Source organism: Gopherus evgoodei, chromosome 9 (assembly GCF_007399415.2).
Source record: "Gopherus evgoodei ecotype Sinaloan lineage chromosome 9, rGopEvg1_v1.p, whole genome shotgun sequence".
Lineage (NCBI taxonomy): Eukaryota > Metazoa > Chordata > Testudines > Testudinidae > Gopherus > Gopherus evgoodei.
In genome coordinates, this window is record NC_044330.1 from 23,657,082 (window position 1) to 23,671,557 (window position 14,476).

Here is a 14,476-nt window from a genome sequence, read left to right on the forward strand (position 1 = left end):
GGAAACTGACCCCAAATTACACACATATTAGCATAACTAGAACTGACACTAAAATGGCTTATATTGGGCTTATATTGGGATCCCTGTTTAATATAGGTATTAACTTTTTCAAGGATGAAAGGAAACACTGAGTTTGTTAAGTCAGCTGACTCCGCTAAAGCTCTGATCATGTGTGAATACATTTTTGCATGCTAATAGTCTCATTGCGTTCACACAGTTACTCATGGGCTTCAGCATTTGCAGGTTCAGAACCACTGTTTTTATTCATCAAAACTAAAGTAGTTTGGACAGCACAAGGCAAATTAAAAGTTATGCACACTGGCAAATATAGTTAGATATCTTATCGATACTGATTGCCTCTGAACAAGCAGGATCCTCTGAGGAAAAAAGATCAGAAGTCCTCACGGATAATTCAACGGAGAGGTTTGCCCAATGTACAGCAGCAGTTAAAAGACTTCTCTGAAGCCTAATCATGACATTTTCAATTTCACTGAAAGCTGGAGTAATTTTAAAAGGGATATAAAATACAGAAAATATGATCATGAGATATCAATCAATTGTATATCTTCATATGTATGACTGTGTCTAATTTTGGTCCACTCACCACTAACACTCAGCAGAAGCTGAAAAGGTTCGAGCAGGCAATCTGGGCCATCTCTCTCAGCCTGTCCATTAAGACAAGAGTGAGAGGAAGCACAATTATATTAAAAGGCAGTAAATTTAGAGCCAATAAAAAGTTAAATAATTATTTATGCAATATATATTCAACCTGTGGGATTCACTGCTGCAAGAGATCATTGAGATACAGTAGTGAAGTTGAGTTTTTTCTTCAGACCAAAAAAGTTTGTATTAGCATAGAAGATACTGACAGTTTACATAAACTTACATCCAAGTTTACATTACATATAATTTATACACACATGGTATCTTGGCTCACACAGAAGAATCATCCATACAGCATTATGAGCTCCCTGAACTTACAAAGAGAATTTCAAAATCCTGTTCCTGCTCATTGCCTGACCTTGACCATTCCATAACATATTAGTTACAGAGACTGAGAGGGCATTTACTGGAAGTCTATTTGAAAATCTATTCCCAGATTTCTTGGAGCAGGAAATGCACTTAAGCTCATATTACACAGTGTTATTTTGTGAACAGATTCAAAAATATTTTTGCTTTATGCTTCAAAATCAGGAAGGTAGTGTACTGTCTCACATGCCAGAAACACTTTCTTTCTGCCGAAATGGTGGGTAACAAAGGGTGGGCCTTGGATTTTCTTGTGCACTCACTGGTACAGCTGGATTTTAACAGGTATCTGTTTTCTTTGTTCCCAAAGCCCTTTAAGGAGAAGTAGCTGGATCTCAAAACAGATCGAGCTACGAAAAATTAAAAAGGGAACCTCTATTGCATTGCATTGGCTTATTGCATTGCACTTTGTTTTGTTTTGTTTTGTTGCATAGATCACCCTGTGAGTGGAATGAATAGGTCTGAATTTAAAAAAATTGAAGGTTTTCTGCCTCCTTGTAACCCTAACAAATTCAAAAGCATCTTCATAGTATATACCCAAGTGTTATGCTCAGCTGCACAAATTTTCAGTTCACTATAATGCATTTTGCAGTACTATCAAACTCACCACCACTGTCTTCCTTCAGAAGCCAGAGCTAGTGCTGTTCTGCTCTACTCACTGGGCACTAAAACCAATGGATTAGGTGTAGACTGTCATTATATAACTGTCAAAGGGAAATGAAGCGTTCATGGTTGGATTTAATAATGAACTGGATAGTTTTCTGAGCACTAACATTTATAGCTGTAAAAGCTACTGCAAAAGTACAATCAAATCTCATGCTCAGAGGTCAGGTAGGAATTTCTCCCCTTCTCTGTGTACAAACACTGCATGACTAACTAGGTGCATTATAGAGATCATTAGTAAATAAGGTTTGCAGTTGCCTGAAGCTGTGGTTCTCAACCAGGGGGTTACGAGCAGATTCCAGGGGGTCCACCAAGCAGGGCTGGCATTCGACTTGCTGGGACCCAGCAAGTCGAATGCCAGGCAGGGCAGAAAGCCAAAGCCGGAGCCCCACCGCTGAAGCCCTAGCCCCAAGCTGTGGTGGGGCTGAGCCAAGCCCTGCCACACTGGGGCTGAAAAACAATTGTTGTGGCACAGGTGGACTGCAGAGTTTTTATAGCATGTTGGTGGGAGGACTCAGAAAGAAAACGGTTAAGAACCCCTGCCCTAAAGGATAGTGTATTGACCACTGATCTGATCTAGTACTGTACATTTCATGTATAGTACTACTATTAAGCAGGATTCAGTATCTCAAAAATCATCTGCATTTCATTAATCCCTCTGTATTTCTCCCTCATGGACCACTGACATATTTTGTGATGTAAAAGATATAAAACATACACACTGTCACAGCTGTAGAACTAGCTGCACTTCTGTCCCCTTTGTGGTCTGAGTGCACCTCTGGGTAGAATTCCACTGTTCTTCCACTCTTAGGACAGGCCCTGGGCTGCAGCACCCTGTGTGTAAACTGCGCTTTCCAAGCAGGTCCCAGTCTGACTGCGGTCACACACCTGCAGTTTTTCCCTTTGGAAGTCTGTGATCAGCGGTATATGGTGACCAGACATCCTTCTTAATCCATGGCATTGTATATTTGAACAGTAGGAACAATGCATTTAGAAAAGAAGGATTTTAAGTCTACACACGTTTATCTTACCTAAAGGCTTACCATCTCCAGATATTAACCTACATAGGCCTATCTCAGGGGTTGGCAACCTTTCAGAAATGGTGTGCCAAGTCTTCATTTATTCACTTGAATTTAAGGTTTCACATGCTGGTAATACATTTTAATGGTTTTTAGAAGGTCTCTCTCTACAAGTCTATATATTATATAACTAAACTAGTGTTGTATTGTAAGATAAACAAGGTTTTCAAAATGTTTAAGAAGCTTCTTTTAAAATTAAATTAAAATGTTGATCTTACATCGCCGGCCCGCTCAGCCAGCTGCTGGTCTGGGGTTCTGTTCACCTAGGCTGGCAGTGGGCTGAGCGGGACCTGTGGCCGGGACCCCGTCTGGGAAAGGTCCATCAGCCAGAACTCCAGACCAGCAGCGGGCTGTGTGGGACTGGTGGCCAGGACCCCAGACCGGCAGCGGGCTGAGCGGCTCAGCCCACTGCCACTCTGGGTTTCCATCCGCTGGCTCCTGCCAGCCAGGATCCTGGCTGCTGAACCCGCTCAGCCCGCTGCCGGTCTGGGGTCCTGGCCCTGCCCACATACAGTGGGTATCTACCTTCTCCCTGGTTCTGGCCATTCTCTTCCTCTCTGCACTGAGCTGACGGTGGGAGTGCATTGAGCACAGGGCTGGGGTGCAGGGTCTGATCAGGAGCTAGAATGAGGGAGGGGGCTCAGGGTTGGGGCAGGAGGTTTGGCTGTGGGGCACTTACCTGGGCAGCTCCCATTTGGTGCGAGAGGGTCAGGTGGAAATGTGGGGCGGGGTGCAGGAGCTCCTGTTTGGTGCTCAGGGTCGGGGTGGGGCTGGGGGGGGTACAAGAGTCAGGATATGGGGGGTGGATGGGATGTGGAGAGATTGGGATCTGTGGGGGGTGCAAGACTCAGGGCAGAGGGCTGGGGCATGTGAGGGGGTGCAGGTGTCAAGGCGGGGGTTCTGGGTATGTGTGGGGGTGCCGGAGTCAGGGCTGAAGTCGTGGGGGGTGATGAAGGTGTCAAGCAGAGGGCTGGGTGTGTATGAGGAGGGTACAGGGCTCAGGGCACGGGCCTGGGGGATGTGCAGAGCTGCAGGGCTCAGGGTAGACAGCTGGGTGTGTGTGAGGGGGGGTCAGGGCAGAAGGCTAGTGGGGTAAGGGGACGTCAGGGCAGGGGGCTGGAGGGGATATGCCCTTATTCCAACCCACCTTCCCCAAGGCCCTGCCCCCACTTATTTTCTGCCTCCGCCGGGAGCAGTGAGCACGCTGACTCTGCTCCTTCCTGACCCCCTCCCTCGCAAGGGCCATCAGCTGATCAGCCAGCAGGGAGGGAGGGACAGAGAGGTGGAGGAGGGGCAGGAACCCAGCACAGTATGGGAAGAGGCAGGTGAGCTGGCAGGACCAAGCTTCTGCCCTCCTGCCCCTTGCCCCCTGCCCTCCATGGGGGGCAGGGTGGAAGGTGGAGAAGAGCGGCCCGGGCCGGGCAGGGCAGGGTAGGGCAGGATTATTAATGGCACGCTGCTGCCTGCCGGGACTCCATGCCATAGGTTGGTGATCCCTGGCCTATCTTCTTCAGACACCCCAGCTGGCCTGCAGTCACCTCTGTCTCAACCTGCTTCCCCCAAACAGCTCCACCTTCTCTTGAGAGAGAGACCTTTTTAAGCTACTACAGTCCTTCTTTGTTCTTAAGCTTTGGCTCTTCTGCACAAAACCAGTCCTAGAGGCTCAGCAAGAAAGTGAACCAGAGTCCACAGAGACCATGGCTCTGCCATAGTCTCTTAACAGCCCTCTAATGTGTGCTGGATGGTGGCTCATCTTGAGCCATTCTTTCTTTTCCTGCTTCTTTTTTCCCAACAGCCCTCATATTAAACTGAATCTATATATTCATACAGTAAACCTCACAATAACCAGATCAGCACACAGTATTCAAAAACTATTTCAGAGCATCTGCACTTCCATAATACATACTCTTAAAACATTAAAGGCCTAATTTATGCTTTAATACAGCCTCCTTTTGCATGCAAGCACACCAAACAAACACTTTTAGATCACTATCACCTGCGTGATAAAGCAAGGTGGTTTACACACACAACACATCCATTTGGACAAATACGTTTTGTGAATGAGAAGTCTATCACCTATGTGTGCAAGGAATTGAATCTGTCCTCAATGGTACAAGATGTGTGCATGTGTACAAGCTGCCTTTTAAAAATCTAATCCAAAAAGATTTTAAAATGGTAAAACTCAGTCTAATGGTAAATACATTAAAAAAAAACAATCTGAACTTACCCTAAGCAAGTTCAGCCTTGAAATAATTAAAAAGATCAATTCTTCAGAACTTGATTTATCCAACAACAATTTTGGAGACAATAAAAAAATGTGAAACTCCCTCTATGAATAATTGTTGAAAATAAAAATAAGCAGGCCATAGTTATTGATGGATAAAACAAAATGCCAGGCAAGGTTTACTTGAAAACATGCAATGGGGCCATAAAGACCTTGTTCTGTAAACTACTGTGAGATGCCAAAGTCAGAACTTAACAGTAAAATTTGCAAAAGAAAATAAACACAATTTTGTCCAAATTCATTCCACTGCAAAGGCATCTGTTAGTGATTATGAGCCAGTGTGGTCTGTTGTAAAATCTTTATACAAGTTATAGCCAATATTCTTCAAACATGGCATAACTTAAAATAACTGGTTGCTAAACAAATATTTGATGTATGAGAAACTGTTGGAAGAAAAAGAAAATCTCAGATTGCTTTGTACACTAACAGTTCAATAAGTCCAAAACACTTCCTGCTTCAATTTCAATTGTAAGAAACTCTAAGGAGACAGAGTCAGAGATTATATAAATTGTGGTGTAAATTGTACAATGGTAAATAGAGGTAAATCTGTGAAATTTACAGGTTGTAGAAGGAAAATGGTCAATAGAAGGGTGAAAACAAAACAGGCCATGAGCCCCCACCTTTATCTTAGACTTTCTCACGCCATCCTGGTGTCTGTTTTTCAACACACTTTTGGCTTATAATTTATCCTTGTTTCAGTATCCTGGAAGGTTCTCTACCTTGTTATATAACACACACGTACTCACATTTATTAGCATGTAACTTACATCACAATTTATGTCACCTCTACATTTGGCCAAAGTTGTGTGAACTGAGGTAAACATGTACTCTAAAAAGACATAAAATTGCATATTCCAGCCTCTGATCATCCTAAATATGTAAAGGGAATTTTTTTACTTAGTAGGAAAAAGATTAGTTGTCTATCAGTCATTAGTTATTAAACAGATTTCCTTCTTATCTCCACCAAATGAGCAGAGTATAAGTACCTTCAGAACCTGCTGTTACAGAATGCTCCATCAGTTCTCAAGGGCCACCCATTGGGAACCGGATTTTAAGTGAGTATATTTGTCTCAGTCTTGTGGAAGGCGCAGATGCCTTTTCTTCGATGTATGAAAGGGGCCGCCTCTAACCCAGACCAGTGAATGAGCTCAGCATTCAAGCTTTGTATTCCCCAAATCAACACTTTGTTAATTTAGAATCAAGATTGCTCAAGTGCAAATGTCACCTTTGTAATCTCTAAAAATCTAGGAAATCAGCACTGCAAGTCCTCCTTCTTCCCACTTCACGATATAGGTTCTCTATCCTTGTCATACTCACCCATAAGCATCCACTACTCACCATCCTTCTCCACCATACTTGGGAGCAAGTGTGCAGCCTTAACTCTGACAATGATGATGGTAAGAGAGATGGGGCAGTGGAAGAGCACAGTAGGCATATAGTGGACAAGGGCTGAACAGGGTGCTGGGGTGGAGGTGAGCCTAGTGGCATCAGTGATTGTAGGACTTTCCAGTGTTGGTGATTTAGAGCCTCTGGTGTACTAGGCAGCTGCACTATGGGGGACCCTTGATGCACCAATATCCTGGACTGAGACCCCAGGGTCCCTGCAAAGCCCTGATTCCCCCCACTCTAGGGTCTTCCTTACACAAAATCCTCTTCCCACCATACCATCCCTGCTCAGCCTCCCTTCCTGTCCAAAACCTTCCTCAACCCCAATGCCCTTATTGCCTTGAGTTCCTTCACCTGCTTGGCTTTGCACAGCCCTTCTCCTTAGCTGCTGCAGACCATCCTGCCTCCAAGGGCATCTGTGCAGAGTGGGGAAGGTGAGGCAAGAAGGTAGCATCAGGAAACACCTGGCATAGCTCAGACCACTTACACCAGATAGGGGGGAATCACTTTTTGTATTTAATTTTTAAAGTGGCCTCTATCGAGATGTTATCAGAGTGTGCAGGTGAGAGAGAAGGTTGGAGTTGGTAAGACTGTGGCTATTTAACTAGAGGAAATAAAAGGGAATGTGAGACAAACATCAAAAACATTTTAAAGGGAGCATTTTAGAATAAAAACATACATGGAAGACTCCATTGTTCCCTGAAAAATGATGATGCCAATTTGGACACAAATTTAAATAAGTGATTAGGTTGTGAAACAGGGGGACTTTAGTGAAATATCCAGTCACTACTGACACCTCCAGAAGTGGAAACTTTCCATCCAGTTTATTTAGGTAACTCCAGGGTTAGCTGAGAGGTTTGACCCTTGCAACAGATGCAAGGGACTTAGTCCACTGCATGGGTTAATAAACAAACATGCATAAAATTCAAAGATATTCTTAATGGAACACAGTAACTTTGAAGCCTAAAGACAAAATATTGCTATAATCTGTAGCTTCTAGAATGAAGCTTTGCTTTACCAAAAGTAATAGAAATAAAATGGTGGAGTGTCTTCACTTAAAACAGGCATTTTCATAAGCTATAATTCACCCACTTACAATGACTGTCCCCTCATCTGTTGGAAAAGGTTTAAATGTATCTTACCTGCTTGGTTGGGATAACTGGGTTACTATCAGGTAGGCAAGGCGAGTTCCCGCTCCCCATTACTCTCTTAAAAGGATTCTGCACATAATTAAAAAGAATAGTAAAATCATGATGATAACTGGAAATATATACAAGCCGCATAATTATCCTTTACCACTGACCGAAGTCTCACAGCAAAGTTAATAATTGGTATCAAATTAACTTTTCCTGATAAATGTACAAGCTCTGATTGGGGTGGGGGAATCCACAGGGCTAGCTGGGCCTTTGAGGGGGTATCAGAATGAGTAAAGGTGAGAAGCTGGACACATCAAAGAGGGGAAGCAAAATGAGAAGAGAGCAGAATAGCTCATTGTTTGTGCCTGGAGTAGACCATGATTTTCAGAGGAAGGGCCATAGCTGGAAGCAGGGACAGGCTGGGGATCAGAAGGGAAGGCAGAGTGAGAAAGGGATGGAACAATGCAATGTTTGTGGGTTTTATTTGTCTGAATTTCACATGCCGCCATTTTGCATAGTGTCATTTCATACACACAACCACTCCTCTCACTTTAGCATGATTTTGATAAAATGACTGTTCTTGCACCAGAAACATGCAAAAGTGCACATTTTTGCAGGTTTGGATTATAAAAGCCATTTTTGCTTATAAAATATTCCCCCCCAGGAACATGCCGGTTTGGTTTTAGGGGAAAAAAGTTCTATTTTCTTGAAAAACATCCCCATTTTTGAGTTTGTAACAAAATGTTTGCAGATGTATTTGTGAAGGGAAGCAGTAGCGAGAAGAAGAGGTTTAACAAGAGATAAAGGAAATGGGATTAGGAAGGCTACAAAGAATATATAGATTTCCCATTGCAAAATAAAAATAAAATGGTGAAAAGTCCTCTGCTGCTTATGAGTATTTCATGTTTATGTGCTCTGTTTATGTGTAAGTGGGACATACTTGCCACAAGCCATCTAATTGACTTTCCACAGGATCAGAGCCACTTCTATTTAGCTTTGGAAGATGCAGATCTAATTGCTTACCTGTTGTTGGGCTTTTTGGTCTATTTGCTATCATGTGATTATTTATATGTACTGCGGTCTTTGACATTAAACATTAGTTTTGAGCAAGGCAATTGATCGCCTCTGCAACAGCATTTGCACTTTTGAGTCACATTCTCGTATTTAAGGATTTCTATATTCCACGATATTTCTTCCAAGTTGCCTCTTATGCACTGGAGAAGCTACCCATAAACATCTGCAAAACCACTTCATTGTTCTCTTGCTAATCCCTCGTAAAGACTTTGCCATGATGCTTACAAAAAACTCAACAAGGGTTAGGCATCGGGGGTTAATAACTGCCATTTCTCGTGCTGACTAGACTTGTTTCATTGTTACCTGGTGCTCTTCCCACCAGTTTGTTATAGCCACCTGTTGTCTCCTATTTTATACTCAGTTTATAAATTCTTCAAGGCAGGACCCAGCTTTCTGTTATATATCTGTACAGTGCGATTGGGGCACCTATGCACTACTGCAATACTAATAGTAACTTTGAGAGAGGGAATCTTCTCTCCAAGCCCTTGCCTTCTCTAGTAACCAATGTTGGAAGCCCGCTGGTGCCAGGGTATTGACCTGATTTTCAGTGGAGCTAAATGCTCAGAACTTTGAATGCCAATAGATGTTCTGCCCTCAGAAAATCAGACCAAAATGTGTCCATAAAGGCGTGTCTTACCTTTTTCCCCATTGTCACACCAGACTTTTGAATTTCTTACTTATAAACCTACTTACTTATAAATTTCTTACTTATAAACCATAGTCCATGATTGTCCAGTTCCTCTGCTATTACACCTTGGTTCATTTTTATCTGGTGCCATACAGCTATATGTTGCCATAACTGAGCCTGCGTGGCTTCTAGTGTTTCATGTTTCCTGTTGTTTGACTAATGGTTTGTGGCAACTCCTATTTCCTTGGGAACAAGTCTGCTCCCAGACTCAGGGAAGTGTGCCGTGGATTTGCTTTCCCTTTGGCATGCGTAATTCCTCCTCTGTTTAAATGTAGGACTGCACCAATTCCTCACAAGCTTTGGCAGGTCTAGATTTACACTCAGCCAGACTCCTGGGGATCTCAAACACTGTGTGTAAGACACTTAGGTGGGAAGGAAAGAAAATGTTAACCTAACACAATTGTATGCAGTGTAGTTGTAGCCCGGTTGGTCACAGGATATTAGAGAGACAAGGTGCAATATTGGAGAAGTTGGTGCAAAAATAGATACTGGTTCACCCACTTGTCTCTTTAGCCTACCAAGGTGTCTGTAGCTCATCAAAAGATACGAGACAACTGTAAGGGAGGAATAGACTAGCCACAGAGTAAGAATAGAAGAGGAAAGGCTGTGGGAACTCTAGAGAGCACCAGGGCTGGCTTCCAAGAGCTGCTCTCTTACCTCCCAGCTCGGGAAAGCCATAGGGAGTACAAACTGGGCGAGCTGAGATCTGCCTCCCTGCCAAGCAGGCTGGGCGCTCTGGCAGTGAAGGCTGAGCAGAGGAAGGAAAGGGGGAAGAATGAGAGGCAAAAGGCAGGGAAAAGAGAAAAGGAGGGAGGGCTGGAGGAGGAGAGACAGAGAAGAGGCGAGAAACAGAGAGGGGTTAAGGTGAAGGGTGGAAGGAGAAGGGTTCTGGGGCAAGGAGAGGTGGGCAGGTGGGAGGAGTAGTGTTTTCCCCAGGAATTGAAATTAGGGGGGGATGTTCAAATTTACAGGGGGGTGTCAGGGCCAATCAAGGGTGAGACCGTGAGGGTGAAAGGGGGGCTGTATGGCACCATAGTAAAAACTGAAAAATGTGTCACGACCATTTTATTAGATTTAACTCATATTTTAAAATAATCACACAAATTAAAGTTGCCTACTCAAGCCTTCTATGAAGCACTACATCTACATCTTTCTTGTTATAATTTTGCATAACTCTGTTAATGAACTTCTTGAATGCAATGCATTCATCTTTGGTGGCTTCTCGTGTGTCCGGTACTTCCAGTCCTTCAGTTGATATATTCATTAGTTCATTCATGTGATCAGGCAAAAGGTGTCTATTTTCAGAACACAAAATGCTATTCAGTGATGAAAAAGAATGCTCAACTGTAGTTGTTGTGACTGGGAGTAGCAAGACATGAATTCCTACTTCTTTCATCCCAGGAAACAGAACAGAAAGATTGGGTCAAGCCACTAGTGATGATAAAAAAGAAGTTGAAGTCAAATCTTCATTCATTTGTCATATGATATTCCACTCTGTGTTCAAATTCTCTATTCTGTCCTGAGCATATGGCAGCCTCATTGCTGGTAGTGCCTCATTTCACTCAATTGTTGGTGTTTTATAGGACAGGGATCTGTAAAAGCTACGTAGAGGTTGGGTAGAATCCAGAAGTCGCTGTTGTTGATTTGTAAGAATCAAGTCTGTGTACTTTTTCAGCTGTCTTAACAAACACTTCTTGTCCTGTTCACTTAAGGATTCAATATAAATGCCTTCATTAGTCAACTTCTGGACTGAAGTCTTTGCCTCTTCCAGTACTTTTTCAATGGATAGCTCTCTGATTGATACAAATGTAGCTTCCATTGCTGGTCAAAGATCTGCTACTGTGGTAGCAGATGCCTGGATGGCATTGTTTAATGACCCAAGTAGTTTCAACAGTAGACTTACGAGAGAGAGAATGGCAATAGTCTTCTCTGAATGTAGTAGCAAAAGTAATCCACCAGCCTTACTACTTAGATCCATCCCATCTTGGTAGATACTTTCCAAAGCCAGTAATAACGGCTGGAGTATTTTAAGACAATAGTCTAGGATCACTCATGAGAAAGCCAGTGGGTTTTCCCAGGTTGGACTAATTTGAACTTCAGTCCCAGTGTATCTTCTATATTTTCCAAGATATTCAGTCTTTTTCGACTCTTGCTGAAAAAAGACTACAATGAAGACATAAATTTATAGCTTTTTAAATGTCTTTTGAAGAATCTGCAGCTCGTACTAGCGCTAGTTGGAGTAGATGGCCTCTGCAGTGTGCATAGGAGACATTAGGGTTACACTTTTCTCTGAGCAAAGCTTGTACTCCACCATGTCTTCCAGAGAGGTTTACAGCTCCATCAAATGCACAAGAAGCCATCCGTTTTGGGTCCAACTGACAAGCATTTAACTCATTTAAGATGTGGGTTGTCACAGATGCAGTCGATGTGTGTTCTATAACGTAAACATCTAGAAATGCAACTACTGGCCTACCACTGACATCAAGATAATGTACACAGTGACTTAATACTTGATGCCCATTTGCATCTGTGCATTCATGTATGCAAATTTTTTGAATGTGGTAAGAGAGTTCTTCACTTTTTCAACTGTTGAGTCTTTCACTGTTGCACCGCATGCTTCTAGCCAGTCAGTTGAGTTTCTTGCAGAAAGATAGTGAGCATTTGCTGGTCTTGTTCAGAATCAGTGTTCAGCTTCAAGATGAACAAGTGACAATGCATTTAACATTGGCCTCCAGTTTGTAGTGTGTGGTATCTCTTGCTTAAACAGAAAGTCGGATGCCACAGCCATGTTTGTTCACACGAACTGTGTTGTGTCTCTAGCATTCTTAACAGTCTCATTAAGTACTTCTAAATTGGCTTTGAAAGTGGGCTTACAAGGCTTTCTGCATGTTGATGCACTCCAGAGGCCTGGTGTTTTGCAGCCTTTTCACATAGTTTGTCAGCATTGGCTTTGCTGATCAGTCTGACAAACTAAGCTCCTCCACTTTTACCAGTTATAGCACTGGAAAGAGGTGCACCAGTAGCCATCTTTTGTAACTTCAATAAATGGGCACACTTTGACCAACAAACATTTGGAAACTGCCGTAAGGTTTTGGAGGCACTGTTTCTTCAGTAAGTAGCTGTATTTGTGCTTCGGGCTGGTCGGATGTAGATATACCACTTGAACCTTCAGCTGATATGTTGCTATATTCTTGGTTCTTGATGTGTTCTTCACCTAGGCTGGTTTTTGAGGCCTTTGAGTGGAAAAATTGTTGCATGTTTTTTGTCTTTTCATTTTCTCTTTGACCTGCAACACAGAAGAGATATGAATAAATTTAATGTTTTGTTAGGATAATGCGAATTTAACATGAGGATAGTGCAAATTACACCAAAACACATAACAGTACTAGATTTATATAATTTTAAAAAAAATTATATAACTTAAATTGACTTTTGAAAAGTAAGCCATCATGGAATAAGATGAAGGAAGTCCTCTCATGGATCCATAACTGGTTAAAAGATGGAAAACAAAGGGTAGGAATAAATTATCAGTTTTCAGAATGGAGAGAGATAAATAGTGGTATCCCTGAGGGTTTGGTACTGGGACCATTACTGTTCAATGTATTCATAAATAATCTGGAAAATGGGTAAACAGTGAGGTAGCAAAAGTTGCAGATGATACAAAATTATTCAAAATAGTTAAGTCCAAAGCAGACTACAAAGAGTTACAAAGGGATCTTACAAAACTGTGTGACTGGGCAACAAAATGGCAGATGAAATTCAATGTTGATAAATGCAAAGTAATGCACATTGGAAAACATAATCTCAACTATACCTACAAAATGATAGGGTCTAAATTAGCTGTTAACACTCAAGAAAGAGATGTTCGAGTCATTGTGGATGGTTCTCTGAAAACATCCACTCAATGTGCAGCAGCAGTCAAAAAAGCAAACAGAATGTTGCGAATCATTACGAAAGGGCTAGATAATAAGACAGAAAATATCATATTGCCTCTATATAAATCCATGGTACACGCATATCTTGAATACTGTGTGCAGATCTGGTCACCCCATCCCAAGAAAGATATGTTGGAATTGGAAAAGGTACAGAGATGGGCAACTAAAATGATTTGGGGTATGAAACAGGAGGAGAGATTAAAATGACTGGGACTTTTCAGCTTAGAAAAGAGACAACTAAGGGGGATAGGACAGAGGTTTATAAAATCTTGACTGGTGCAAAGAAAGTGAGTAAGTAAATGTTCTTTAATCCTTCACATAACACAAGAACCAACAGTCACTCAATGAAATTAATAGGCAGCAGTTTTTAAAAAAAACAAAACGTACTTCTTTGCACATCATAAAGTCAACTCATGGAACTCTTTGCCAGGGAATGCTGTAAAGACCAAAACTATAACAGGATTTAAAAAAAAGAAGTAGATAAATTCCTGGAGAATAGGTCCATCAGTGGCTATTAGCCAGCATGGGGAGGGATGCAGCACCATGCTCTGAGTCTCCCTAGCCTGTTTGCCAGAAGCTGAGAATGGGCAACAGCGGATAGTTCACTTGATGATTACCTGTTCTGTTAATTCCCTCTGAAGCACCTGGCCTTGACCCAGGAGCGGCTCTATGTATTTTGCCACCCCAAGCATGGCAGTCAAGCGGCTTTCAGCAGCACGCCTGTAGGATAGCCGCTGGTCCCGTGCCTTCGGCGTACCCACCGCCAAATTGCTGCTGAAACCGCGGGACCAGCGGACCTCCTGCAGAAACGCCGCTGAAGGCAGCCTGACTGCCGCCCTCACAGGGACCGACAGGCCGCCTCACCGTGGCTTAGTGCACTAGTGCCTGGAGCCGCCGCTGCTTTGACCACTGTCGAAAAACAGGATACTGGGCTATATGGACCATTGGTCTGACCCATTATGGCCATTCTTATGTAAAAATTAATTACAATAATAAAAATGTTTACTACAGAAAGTCCCCAATATAATCACCTCTCAGGATAACAATGATGTGGGCTAACAACAATGCAAATAATGCATTTTAAAAACCTTGGCCTACTAGGAAACATTTATACAAATTTCTATTCCCAGTCACAAATCTAGCATTCTGGAACAAAGTCACTAAAATATAGTCCAACAAACAAATGTTTATTTAACATGCCACTC